Source organism: Octopus bimaculoides, chromosome 1 (genome assembly GCF_046866305.1).
Source record: "Octopus bimaculoides isolate indiv1 chromosome 1, ASM4686630v1, whole genome shotgun sequence".
NCBI lineage: Eukaryota > Metazoa > Mollusca > Cephalopoda > Octopoda > Octopodidae > Octopus > Octopus bimaculoides.
The window spans coordinates 90,514,792-90,528,785 of record NC_142928.1 but is presented as its reverse complement, the minus strand read 5'-3'; the positions used below and the strand labels follow the sequence as shown (position 1 = coordinate 90,528,785).

General features: G+C 31.4%; 1 protein-coding gene and 1 long non-coding RNA gene across 5 annotated transcripts in view; both read left to right on the top strand.

The window, feature by feature from the left end:
• The window catches only part of LOC106874234 (5'-nucleotidase), a 380,910-nt gene that overhangs the window by 238,367 nt on the left and 128,549 nt on the right, over positions 1-13,994 (top strand). The gene's annotated exons all lie outside the window — the stretch shown is intronic.
• Positions 5,017-9,211, top strand: LOC149137622 (uncharacterized). Its single transcript, XR_016242241.1, has 2 exons — positions 5,017-5,571; positions 9,035-9,211. It is a non-coding gene; the product is annotated as an uncharacterized LOC149137622 (long non-coding RNA).

Genomic DNA, 13,994 nt, shown 5'->3' with positions numbered 1-13,994 from the left:
CATTGGGTTTACAATTATAATCAATTTAACGCATATATTTAGCAGAAGTTGTAAATTATTCTATAGCCGTTTATCTATTACGTGTGTGTATGTGCGTTTGCGTAAATATATACACACACACACACACACACACACACACACACACACACACACACACACACACACATATATATATATATATATATATATATATATATATATATATATGTGTGTGTGTGTGTGTGTGTGTGTGTGTGTGTAATATATATTGAGACAGAGACGTGTGTATATGCGTGTATATACATGCACACACGTACACATATATACATATATACATACAAACATATATACCTACATATGTATGTATGTATGTATGTATGTATGTATGTATGTATTTGTGTATGTATATATGTATTGCACTTATAAAAGCAAATTTGAAATTTAATAAGATTTAAACCGGAAAGATTCAGAACATCTAAAGTTGCGGCAAAATGTTGGAATAATTTCAACATTGATAAATTTCTTCTGTTCAGGTAATTGACCGAGTTTATTTATTTGTTTACGTTTTTGATGGTCATTTATATTCTGTAATGATATTATAGAATGCTTTGTTAGATAAATATATCAGGCATATTTTTTACTCAGAAAAATTTCCCAAATAGCGGTTATAACGAAGTTTATAAACAACCAGTCCAAATTTCATTATGATGAACTTATATTTAGAATTTCAATTGTAAATTGAATATTAGGTTTTGCCTCAATGCAAGTTTGATCTTAAAGATGTAATCAGATACTGCCTTCATGTTAGTCGTTGTTCGTCTGAAGTAATTTGAACAGTGCCAGAAATTTATTTTTACTTTCAAATAAGGAATAGAATATCTTTGTAGGCGTCATTAGTCATTCTTTATAAATGTTTGATATAAAGAATTAGAGATGAAAGAATTAACAGATTCCAATATACAAGTCAGGCAAAACACTTTCTTTTATATAAGGAAAACAGCATATAAATAATTGTATGTTGCAATGACTGATTTAAACAACTATCTTACGTACATGTCCATGACCTCTTGCACTAAAATCTTTAATGAAAGCGAGTCTATTACACTAGACATGAAAAGTTACAATCAATTTTTTACATGAAAACATGCTAAGTAAATTGTCTACGAATAGCATTCCAATCTAATTACTTAAATTGTTATCTTCTGAATACGTTGTACACGTCGATGGACAATGATTTTCACCACATATTGTAAACCCCAGTCAATCCTCGAGGATATTTCATATCATCTCTCTACGTTATTGATATTATCTACTCTATTAATCCTACTCATATATACTTCGTCCGATGGCACGCCATTTTCCATTCACTTTCTCTTCTACTTGTAACACGTTATACACTTATAACCTCGAAAGCTTAAGGCTGCGCTAACTAAGGAGTTAATCAACATTTTCAACAGGATATCGTAGCAATACTTAAAAATCAAAATAGAAGCATTTTATCTCGGAAATTATATCTCTTCAAACCACTCTTCGGATAAACAATTGATATCTTGAGATACCACCAAAGACTTCTCAAAAATAAAAGACACAACATAAAGTTGAACTTATAAAGCTGCTTCTTGTATTTTTGCTATTAGAAAGAGCTGCTTCTCAATGTAACTAAAGAAACTTTAAATGAATTCTTTTTCGGTAAAATAAATAAATAAAAATTGAGCATTAACCGTCTTAGACTGGTACTATACTGAGGCACAACATTTTATGAAGTTTTATAGTCTATATCTGGCAAAAAGAAAACAAGAACTGCTTGAACAGTTAAAATATTAATTCATATTCATGAAAAAATAGTAGGTCAAACAAGTACTGAATTGCACGTCCTTAACCATCAATAATCTCTACTTCACTGGTTGGCCTTACTCTGTTTCCTCTCCATCAGTCAGTGCTACTTTCAAATTCTTAGCTAGCAACCGTTCACACTTCTTGAACATCATCATACTCTTCCCTCCCGTCATCATCTAATGTACTTTACATTATTGCATTTTGAACGTCATCATATTGAACATTTTGACCAATATTTCCGAGCTTGCTCCTAAACACATATAAAAATTCTACACATTACACTTCCTTCTCCAAACCAACATATTGCAGTTTAAAATGAAGTAACTGTACTCGTTTATTTTAAAACATAAATCCCTACTCTGTACTCGTTTATTTTAAAACATAAATCCCTACTCTGTACTCGTTTATTTTAAAACATAAATCCCTACTCTGTACTCGTTTATTTTAAAACATAAATCCCTACTCTGTACTCGTTTATTTTAAAACATAAATCCCTACTCTATACTCGTTTATTTTTAAACATAAATCTCTACTCTGCACTGGTGCAGAATAGGGATTTATATTTAAAAATAATATTTATGTTTTAAAATAATACCATTTTATGTTTTAAAATGATACCATGGTTATGATACCGCATAACCATGGTATCATCCCAAATGAGATCAACAAAATTTTCTTACCGACATCTATCACTTATCAAGCACAAGCCTCAACAAAATGTACAAATGTCCAAAAGTGTAGCTCCATCCAACGCAAGACTCTGATATTAGCGAATAATCCAACAAACACAATACATTCAGCAGTTTGCTCCATTACACTAGTTTTTCATTGTGTTTGAGTCGTATTTTATGAATGAAAGTCTTTCATGAGTACAAATGTTTATGGGTAATACTCTTTTCGTTTGGAAAGGCGTTTCTCCGAAGATTATTAACTTTGTTACTTTTCTTGATTCTCATTTTATGTTTAGTTGTATAACACATTTGTTTTCCCTGTTAACAGGGATTTTGTCGTAAGTTCTGACACAAACGAATGCGAAGATTGCTTATTAATGTAGAAGATATTTCTTGGCACATCAGTTGCGAGAACTCTTTTGCTGAATAATATATCAAAAGCTTTCGTAATTGGTTCCAATTATTTATGTATTTATTTATTTTTATTTGACATGATCCATATTGATACCTAAGCGGTTATAGCATAATCGTAATGTTATTTTTATAGTTTGTCTGAAGGGAGCTGATAGCTAGAAAAACTTTAAACAAGGAATTACCCACTTCACCATTAAACCCTGCTTATGAAAACCGTTTTATCTGTTACCATGTTACAACATATAAACTTTATTAGTTATCATATAGATAACGTAAAGCTGCTACTGTTGTGTTTATTCCCTGGTCATCTGGCAGTGAAAGAGTAGTCTTGTAATCGAGTACGATCCAACTAGGACAAACCCCATTTGGCTTTTAGAAACAGTTTATCCAGTTCTAAATTATAAAATACGTTCTTTTTTTAAGAGGAAAATTTGGCTGCAACTTCCTTCTAGCATGCCAAGTAGCCAGGGAAAGAATCTCTCTCTTATTGGCTCCGTGATGTTGGACAAAGGCATTACGTGGACTTGCAGACATCAAAGTCGTGAAACAATTCCGTCTTCACACTAGATTCAATTTAATATAATACATGCTTATACGGTTACCATTTAAATGAATTTCAAGTGAAGCTGAAACAATAGCACCAATAGAGAAGCCATTTCACGGTCGCATGACAGGCTAGAAATAGCAGCCAAATATCTGTCAGTTAAAACTCTCTAAAGAAAAAAAAAGTCCCGTTAAATATACATTTGAAAAACGAGACATTATGGTCAGGACACAGCACATTTGATTGTAGACCTTTACCATCAGGGATGCCTTGAAGTTAAACAAGAACAAAACCTGTAATGCATATAAAATAAAAAACAAAAATAATGTGCAATTTGTAACAACGTCAGGAATAACCATGTTTTATACTTGTCATACAAGTTATAACACATAAAACATGTATAATAATGATTTCTAATTTTGGCACAAGGGTAGCAGCTTTAGAAACGAGGTAAGTCGATTACATCGATCCCAGTGCTCAAATGGTACTTATTTCATCGACCCTGAAACGCAAAGTCGATCTCGGCGGAATTTGATCTCAGAACGTGAAGACAGACTAAATGTTGTTGAGCATTTTGCCCGTCGTGCTAACTGTTCTGCCAGCTCCCCTTTGATGGGAGGCAGCAAGTATTGGCTTTTAATTTATTTTAGCGGCCTTAAAAGGAGAAAAGACAAAGTAGACTTCGCCGATATTGTAACTCAGAACGTAAAGAGCCGGAAGAAATGCTGCTTGGCATTTTGTTCGGTGAAATGACTATTCTTTTGTAAAAAAGATGCATAATAATAGGATGGTAGAATATACAAAAAATTAGAAATATATATTATGGAGATGTACTTGCATAGCAAATGACCTGATCTGAGATCGTATCTCTCTTTTACTCTTTTACTTGTTTCAGCCTTTTTGACTGTGGCCATGCTGGAGCACCGCCTTTAGTCGAGCAAATCGACCCCAGGACTTATTCTTTGGAAGCCTAGTACTTATTCTATCGGTCGCTTTTGCCGAACCGCTAAGTTACGGGGACATAAACACACCAGCATCGGTTGTCAAGCGATGTTGGGGGGACAAACACAGGCACAGAAACATATGCACACATATATACACACACATATACATATACATATATACGACAGGCTTCTTTCAGTTTCTGTCTACCAAATCAACTCACAAGACTTTGGTCGGCCCGAGGGTATAGTAGAAGACACTTGCCTAAGATGCCACGCAGTGGGACTGAACCCGGAACCATGTGGTTGGTAAGCTAGCTACTTACCACACAGCCACTCCTACGCCTATGCTGAAACAAAAACAATTGCAGCATGGAAGGTGTTTATAAGCCATTTAAAAACACACAGAAACCGTTAGATTCACTTCAACATTTAAATTTAATTTGCCAAAATATTTTTGTCGCTTTGAGACCGTGACCTGTTCATTGTGATGGGGCACGAAATTGTGAACAGGTCGCGGTCTCAAGGCAACGAAAATATTTTGGCAAATTAAATTTAAATGTTGAAGTGAATCTAACGGTTTTTGTGTGTTTTTAAATGGCTTATAAACACCTTCCACGCTGTAAAAATATATAGAATGTGTAATAATGACAGGAATACCAGAATACCTGTTTGTCATAACACAGAGAAAAATATGACAAAATTAAAAAAAATAAATGCAACAGAATCAGTTGAATTTTCTGATTCAAAGTATCTTATATCTCATAATGTGTTGTTGAGACGTCACAAACCACTGTTACACGTAAATTTTGTGTCATTAATCGTAGGTTCCTAGCCATTAATAAATTCTTGATGACACCACTCAATGCCTAACAGAAACAGAGCGCCTAAGATCGTATTTAGAACTAGGACATGAAACCAATTACAAAATCGATTAATTTTCTCGTTACATTTTGAAGGTGACACGAAAAAAGCCTGAATTCAGAACCTTAAAGAAATATTAATTAAACAATCTCCAGCATATAAAAAATGACGAGAAGAACCTATTCATCATGTTTAAATACCATTTTATTTAAAAGAGACGGTGATAATTAATGCTTTATCGGTAAATGAAGTGCCATAAAAACAATCAGGATGTCATGTCTTCAAATTAGAATTCTTATTATTTCTCATAGCTTCTTTTTAGGTAAGTAGATAATTAAATGGCATAAGGTGATTTGACTCATAGGTCTTAATCTTAATGAGAAATTCAAAAGTCATTAGCTTGTAATTCGGTTGTTAATGCAAGGAAATTAATCTGCTTCATTTGAATTTGTACGGATTAACAAATTATTTAATATGTTTATTTGGAGATAAAAGTTATAATTAATATTCTTAAAGGAAACCAGGTCTTCAGAGTAAAAGCAAATTAAACCTTATATGGTCTGATGGTGTACATTGTTCAGTAAGTATTTGCGAATACTCAGTGCGAGTAAAACAATGTCAAAGTTTCAATTCATGTCTGCAGATTCATTTATTTTCATTTTTTCATCCCTTATGTTGCTGTACAAGTCATGGTCACTACAACTTACTTTTACACCACTTATTTTTTCTAAATCTAAATCTTTGTACTTCTAAAAAAATTCTATCTAAAAGGAGCCAGGCACTAAATAAATAAATACAAAATCATCTGCTGAACTTAAACTGTACTGCCAGCTTATAGAAGGCAACAGAAAGCCATACAAGCATAATGTTACTAGATGAATAATATTTCACTAAAGTAAGCTGAGATAATTACCTTAACTTAATTTCAAATTGCCCAACTCAAGTGGTAACGTTATTTTCTTTCGCTTTCTCACTATTAAATGAAGATCAACTGACCAAACGTTTGATTCTTCACTCCTCAATGCAAACTGAATTTATAGAACTCTTCCTCGAAATCTATTGACTCAAAGCAGACCATCGTTAATCTCCTTCGATTCTGGATTTTGTGTGGCTTAATATTAGGAACAGTATCAGAAAACTGACAAGCCTTCACGCTTTATTGTTTGATTAAACAAAATATTTTAAAATGTAAGAGATAAAAACCATGTTCACAGATAATATCACTAAAGCAACAATAGTAATTCCTCTCTTTCTCTCTGTCTTCACTGAAGCTAGTAACTAGCGATAATAGTAATCCTGTTGCCAAAATACTTAATAATAATTTTAGGATAGTATTTTCCGATAACAACTATGATACAAAGATTTTCTATTTAAATCCAAAGGCAACTTATTGAAGTTAGAATACAATATGATTTTGATGCTAAAGTTTTCAGTATTTTATTTGCTTTTTATAATATTAGTGAGGTGACATAAATTGTAGCATTGAACTAAATAGCAGTTAATATTTATTTGTCCTCTTGTTTGAGTTATTGCACTCTAGCCACGCTGAGGAATCGCCTTGAATGGTTTAGTCAAAACTAATTGTCCTCAGTACTAGTTCTTTTATTTAGGTCTGGTACTTATTCTATCGGGTTATTTTTCTGAACAGCTAATTTACGAATACATTAACAAACTGACACAGGTTGTCAAAGTGTATGGGACAAACACAAAGACACGCGCACGCAAGCTCGCAAACACACACACATACACGCGACAGGTCTCCACACAGTCTCCAAATACATAGTCTATCAAATACACTCACGCGGCATTGGTCGGCCTAATGCTATAGTAGAAGACACTTTTCCAAAGCACTGCGCATTGTGATTGAAACTACGGGGCTGCAAACCGAAGTTCTTAATTCACGCAACCATATCTGCGCTTATACACAGCCATGCTTCTCTTTTAAGATCTGTTCTATCCAGGATCAAAATTGCCTTTCATTTATTCGGAAAAAAAAATACTTGTCAAGGGAGAGATTTATTCGCTCATGCTTCTCTCCTAAGAATTCAGTGTGGGAAACCAATAATTCATTTAATAGATTTTGCATAAATCAATTGGAACTGCGCTCAACATCGACTGAGTTCAATACCTGCTTTACTTTCATCTATTCAGGGTCGATATATTAAGTGTTGGTAAAATACAGAAGGCGATTCAATTTTCTTTCGGAAAAAATTGTCCTTGTGCCAAATCAAAAGAAATCTGTATTTTATTTAATACATTCAAAGTAATTTCATTTCATGCTAGTTCAAACACAGTAATTCATATTTTAACTGTCTACTTATCTAAATTGTCTACATAAATGTTTGTTTACGAAAACAGTATGAAAACAAAAATAAAATATATTTCTGTACGTAAGTGATGATAAAACGAATATTCGTTTTTAAAAAAGTGATTAAATGCATCTCCCACTCCTTCAATAAACAACAAAATAAAATTGAAAAGTTAATTAGTCTATATAGGAAATAATTTCAAAGAATGCTCACAAATTATGGACATTAGTAATGTTATACACAGACAAATGTCTTTTAGGTATCACTTTATTTTATTTCCATATTACCATATGCACCTACTTATTGTCTAAAGATATGAATGTTCAGTACATCATCGCCATTTCATTCTTTCATATTAGGCATGTGATTCCGCTTTCACAGCGTTCGGCTGAAGAATAACTGGAGTATTTATGCGTTGGGTGTATGTGTAGTTGACTGTGTGTTTATTTGAACCTGGTTTGAGAAGGTACTCTGAAGGCCCATGCCTTAGTGGCTTGGATATCAGTCTCATGGTCATAACGTCATGGTTTCGATTCTTGGACTCGGTGGTGTATTGTCACCTTGAGCAAGACAATCCATTTTACTTTGCTCCAGTATATACAACTATATATAAGTACCAACCAAAATGTCTGTGTAACTTCCTCCCTTCTCCCCTGAAGATGTCACATCCTCGAAGGATAGGGGACGAAAGAGATGCTTATGTCTGCTTGTCACTTTATAATACCTATCAGCCAATGCGTGGAACAAGTTACCAGATTATAGTTGCATGTGAGTGACAGCTGTACTAGAATAGGTTTTTTAAAAATAAAAATGCCTTCTGCTATGTTTGGCGCAGTACGCGAGGAATACTGTAATTTATCATAGCCCTTCTTTTAAAGCTGAAGTGATTGCTAGAGAGATTTCTGTTCCCTAGGAAAAAGCATCAGTTTTACGTGAGATGTTGTCCTTGTGTTCATTTGTCTTCTGTCCTACATCAAATCACTGTTATCGCTGCCTAAATAAGAAGCCATACTTTTGTGTGATATTTAGATCTCGAAGGAATATATTGTTGAGAGTAGAATGTATATTTATCACAATACTACACTGACAAAACTCAATGGATATAATTATCCTTACCTATTGCCCAGATGTAGCATAATTTGGTTTTGTCACGTTAAGCTGACACTTTATAGAAGATAGTGGAATAGTCGAAGCCGTACACAACCAGATTATAAAATTACTTTTCAACACTTCCAATTATAATCTGCTGTAATCGAATTTCAACCACAGTCGATCCTCCTTCACGGATATAAACTATGTACCAGGAGTACACTGGGGCCGGAGGAATTCATTATCACCGTTCCTAAAATTTCTGACTTGGTGTCAGCGTAAGAAATCATTAACTGTACAAATAATCTTATAAGCTATGTCTGTAATTTTCGTAAAAATTATTGATTTTCATTAGCAGATGTTATCAAGTGTTTTTTTTATTAACAGTCAACATGAAGTACATCTGTCCAGCAAGCATTTATCAATGAATTTTCCTTACAAAAGTGATACTAGCGTGCATCTAATGACCGATATTATCCTTCATACCAAGAGATCTGTGTCAAATAAATTAAGGTAATTGTAAAGCGTCTGGGAATAAAAAGCCATGTCCAAAACGTTAAATAACTTTTCTATTGTCATATAGCGTTTGTCAAAAATTAAGCTACATTGAAGTTTAAAATTCCTCCTGATACAGCTGTACAATCCATAGGCTAAATTAGCATTAAAAACACGGAGAATTTTTGGTAAGAGCGTCAATAATAACATTCTACTTGTGATGCGTATTCACTTTAAGCCAGTGTTCCCCAACTTTATTTGTACCATGCACCGGTTTCATAAGAGACTATTTTTTCACGGACCGGGAGATCATGCGCTTAGCAATACACAATAAAGCGCATGATATATGGTTTAATTATTGTATATATATACTACATATATTACGTAATATAATTTTTTAGTATAAGATATGGATTCAGAGAATCGTGTGGCTATCACAGAAAGCTACTCTAACGGACTCGGCTTACAGAACACATAGTATTCCAATACAGAGAAGTGTAATGCAGAGTGCCCATGCACCTGAAATGTAGTAGGTATGATTGATTAAATTATTTCATGTGGAGTATCTAAACCATAAAAGTCAGAAGGTATGAGAAGTGCATGTATTTACTTAACCACTTGACATCCTTAGGATTACGGCTGTTTCGTAGCCTTCTTCATATTTCTATGTCATAAATAGTTTACATGTTTGCATTAATATGCATTATACAATACAATTGCATATTAACAAATCAATTCAAATAAAGAAAGCTAACTCAACAGATCACCAGAATATCATGGTTATATTCGCGACTACAGACTATAGATGTGTATGTATATCTGTCTATCTATCTATCCATCTCTCTCTCTCTCTCTCTCTCTCTCTCTCTCTCTCTCTCTCTCTCTCTCTCTCTATATATATATATATATATATATATATATATATATATATATATATATATATATATATATGGGAGAATTTACGAAAAAATCAACAGACGAAGACATGTGGTGTAAACAACAAATGTATGTATTAGTTTAACGCTCGGGAATAGAGAAAGTCTTTGACGTTTCGAGCTACGCACTTCAACTGAAAGGAACACAGAAAGAAATAAGGAGAGAAACAAAGAGAAAAAAATATAAATGTAGTGGTCAGCGATCTATCATGGCGAATATAGATACATAGATAGATAGGCAGACAGACAGACAGACAGACAGATATATAGATAGATAGATAGATAGATAGATAGATAGATAGATAGATAGATAAATAGATAGATAGATAGAAAGACAGATAGATCACACACATATACAATGTATAGAAGACCGAGAATAGGGTTAACTTGGTTTGGTCAATAAAATAAAAATATGTTGTTTCCCATCAGAGAAGTGGCCGTCCTCAATGTTAACAAAAAAGGGGAAGGTATAAAACGAATAAGTAGTTAAAGTCTCTACTTTAACTACTTGTTCTTTTTATACCTTCCCCTTTTATAGCTTCAAAAGAATTTAAAATTATATATAAAAATACAATGTAAATGAATTAAATTGGGAACAGACAACTGGAGATATAAAGATTAAACCAAGAAATAGAATAAGCTTCAAATTGGGTTAAAACGTCAAAAGACCACAAATAAAAAACTTAAAGATATTAAATTTTAATCGTAATAGTTTACATCATTTCCTTTCATTTATATTGCTGATGCGTTTGATAAATGCATGAACATCACATACTTATATCATATCTCCTCTCATTCTCTTTCTCTCTCTGTCTGTAGAGCAAATGAAAAAGTACGTTTGTACTCTCAGTTCGTCACCAAATCTCATTTTACAATCAAGATCATTTCTTCTGCCCGACCCTCTAACGATTTTGCTGCCTCAACAATAATACTAGGAGTGGCATGCAGCTCAGCACCGATCAAAATGTTTCAATATTAGCAAACTAATTCCTAACTCACAACACTCTTTCACATGATCTAATATGCTTTCATTCAATCTAAGACGTATTATATTCGTTGTCTCATATATTTGCATTGAAAGAAACTCTCATATTTAATTCTTTTACCTTTCCTCTCTTTTATAAAGAAGCTCAATGTAGATTACCTTTCTATAATAAATACATATTTTCTAGTCATACTGTATATATCTCTGCTTCACTATTTCTATTTTACTATTTTTGTGCTTTGTTTCATGTCTTTTGTTCTGTTTTTTTTTCCAGTTATGTTTCGCCATGTCTTTCAGCTCTTGACGTATATGTTTACATACGTGTATTATTGATTAAACATCTTTTCACCAAACACACACACCTACATATTTGCATGCTGTCATACATATATGTATAAACACACACACACCTATATACATATATACATATATGTACATATATATGTATACATGTATATATGTATATATGTATATATATATGTATATATATTCATATTTATATATATATATATATATATATATATATATATATATATATATATATATATGAATATATATATATATATATATCTAAATATGAATATATATACATAAATATATATATATTTATATATATACATATATATATATATGTATATATAGATAGTTATATATATATATATATATATATATATAAATATGAATATATATACATAAATATATATATATTTATATATATACATATATATATATATATATATGCATATATAGATAGTTATATATATATATATATATATATATATATATATATATATATATAATAGTTATATATATATCTTTATATATATATATCTTTATATATATATATATATATAAGTATATATATATATATATATATATATATATATATATATTATATATATATATGTATATGTATGTATGTATGTATGTATGTATGTATCAATGTATACATATACATTTTTTGCACCTCTACTGATGCTCTTTTTGTTATAGCAGTCTTTCTTCAGACACTTGTCTCATTCTCTTCATTTCGTTTATCAAATCATTTACATTGATTTACATTGCCGTTTCATCCTGGCTGTTTAAACATGTCAGTTTAATCTTTAATCTAAACAAATTATGCTAACTTACTTACACACGCACACGCATATATGAATAACTGTCTGAATACACCTATCATATGCATACACATACATACACACACAAATATATGTACGTATGTATATGTATGTGTTTATATGTATAAATATATAAGCATATGTAGATATGTATATGTGTGTACATATAAATATATACCCTCTGTGTATATGCCAATACGTACTTATATATATGGTGTGTAGCAGTCTATATACGTCAGTGTGTGTGTGTGTATATATAAATGTATGTATATATATGTATATATATATATATATATATATATATATATATATATATATATATATATATATATACACATATGTTCACACACACGCACACACACACATATATATATATTTATAAACGCATATATAAATATATATATATGTGCATGTGTGTTTTGAAGCGCTATGTATTTGCATAGAAAAACTGAAATATTTATGCATACTGACATCGAATTCATTTCTCTTCTCTTTGCTTGAAATTGAAAGAATTCAAAAACTGAAACACATGCAATATACATATGTATACATGATCATGTGCGCGTGTGGATGTGAGTGTACATCGTTTAAGCATGTAATATAAATATGTGTGTATGCGCGTGTATGGTTTATAGTGGTTTATTAATCATGTTTCCATGTCTAAGTGTGTAACTAACTCTCATTTTACCACTCAAATAAACTTAGTTTCTTTTTTTTTTTAGTATCTAAGCTTCAATTAGGCTCGTAAATTTAGAATGAAGAAAATACCAAAAAATTAATGTGTATTCTTACATGTAACATATTAATTTATTAGTGTTGTGTTTGTTGCAGTTCTTCTTCTGAAGAAGCATAAAGTGATTCCTCTTCCTCAATCTTCTCGCCATCATCATGATCATGCTCATTATCAATCTCCTACTCGTCATCATCAACATCATCATCATCAGCATAATCATTCGGACAAAATGATTTGCTGTATTTAGTTACGGTTCTTCACGTTTTTTATTTCAAATTCTGCTGAGGTCAACTTTGCCTTTCATTCATCGGGGTGGATGAAATAAGTATCGCTTGAGCACTGGGGTGGAAATAATCGCCTCGCCCCATTCCCACTAAATTTCATACCTTCTACCTACATCGTGGGCAAAAATCACGAAAAGGTATAAAATTTTAATGATTAAAACAATATTATTATTTGAATTTAGATGTAATTGTTCTCACCTAACTTACGTCTATTTTCTATATATATCTTGTATGTGATGCTAAGGGATTGTAAATTTAAAACAAAATATTAAGAACTTATTAGATATTGAAACACATAATAATAGAAAGGATTATTATTATTATTATTATTATTATTATTATTATTATTATTATTATTATTATTATTATTATTATTATTATTATTATTAAAGTCAAAATTAAAAGAAGAGTGCCATTGTTATCTAGTGAATGATATTTTGACATCTTGTGTGTCTTCAACTGGTTCAAAAAATAAATTTGTCAATCTACTTCATTTTGGTTAATATAGAAAGGATTGAGGTAACTCCTCCTGAAGTTATAGAGTCAAAATTAAAAAAGAGTGCCATATATTATTATTATTATTATTATTATCATTATTATTATTATTATTATTATTATTATTATTATTATTATTATTATTATTATTATTATTATCATTGTGTTATTATTTTAAAAGGGTTGACGTAACTCTTCCCAAAGGTAAACAGACAAGACGAAGAGCACGATGCGATTGCAATAGATATCTTTATTAGTTGAAGGATATTTCGACAGCATGCCTGTCTTTGTCGAATTCAAAA